The 1,081-nt window shown below is 50.5% G+C and overlaps 1 non-coding gene across 1 annotated transcript in view; it reads left to right on the top strand.

Moving 5' to 3' along the window:
* Window positions 1-1,081, top strand: part of LOC126452783 (small subunit ribosomal RNA) — a 1,910-nt gene continuing 829 nt past the window's right edge. Inside the window, exon 1 of the ribosomal RNA XR_007584745.1 lies at window positions 1-1,081. This exon is cut by the window's right edge and continues 829 nt beyond it. This is a non-coding gene — a ribosomal RNA (small subunit ribosomal RNA).

Raw genomic sequence — 1,081 nt, 5'->3', positions numbered from 1 at the left:
TCCCTGGTTGATCCTGCCAGTAGTCATATGCTTGTCTCAAAGATTAAGCCATGCATGTCTCAGTACAAGCCGCATTAAGGTGAAACCGCGAATGGCTCATTAAATCAGTTATGGTTCCTTAGATCGTACCCACGTTACTTGGATAACTGTGGTAATTCTAGAGCTAATACATGCAAACAGAGTCCCGACCAGAGATGGAAGGGACGCTTTTATTAGATCAAAACCAATCGGTCGGCTCGTCCGGTCCGTTTGCCTTGGTGACTCTGAATAACTTTGGGCTGATCGCACGGTCCTCGTACCGGCGACGCATCTTTCAAATGTCTGCCTTATCAACTGTCGATGGTAGGTTCTGCGCCTACCATGGTTGTAACGGGTAACGGGGAATCAGGGTTCGATTCCGGAGAGGGAGCCTGAGAAACGGCTACCACATCCAAGGAAGGCAGCAGGCGCGCAAATTACCCACTCCCGGCACGGGGAGGTAGTGACGAAAAATAACGATACGGGACTCATCCGAGGCCCCGTAATCGGAATGAGTACACTTTAAATCCTTTAACGAGTATCTATTGGAGGGCAAGTCTGGTGCCAGCAGCCGCGGTAATTCCAGCTCCAATAGCGTATATTAAAGTTGTTGCGGTTAAAAAGCTCGTAGTTGGATTTGTGTCCCACGCTGTTGGTTCACCGCCCGTCGGTGTTTAACTGGCATGTATCGTGGGACGTCCTGCCGGTGGGGCGAGCTGAAGGCGTGCGACGCGCCTCGTGCGTGCTCGTGCGTCCCGAGGCGGACCCCGTTGCAATCCTACCAGGGTGCTCTTGAGTGAGTGTCTCGGTGGGCCGGCACGTTTACTTTGAACAAATTAGAGTGCTTAAAGCAGGCAAGCCCGCCTGAATACTGTGTGCATGGAATAATGGAATAGGACCTCGGTTCTATTTTGTTGGTTTTCGGAACCCGAGGTAATGATTAATAGGGACAGGCGGGGGCATTCGTATTGCGACGTTAGAGGTGAAATTCTTGGATCGTCGCAAGACGAACAGAAGCGAAAGCATTTGCCAAGTATGTTTTCATTAATCAAGAACGAAAGTT

The sequence above is a fragment of the Schistocerca serialis genome, unplaced genomic scaffold (assembly GCF_023864345.2).
Source record: "Schistocerca serialis cubense isolate TAMUIC-IGC-003099 unplaced genomic scaffold, iqSchSeri2.2 HiC_scaffold_937, whole genome shotgun sequence".
In the NCBI taxonomy this organism is placed as follows: Eukaryota; Metazoa; Arthropoda; class Insecta; order Orthoptera; family Acrididae; genus Schistocerca; species Schistocerca serialis.
Note: the sequence above shows the minus strand (reverse complement) of the source record. Positions and strands in the feature narration are given on the sequence as shown.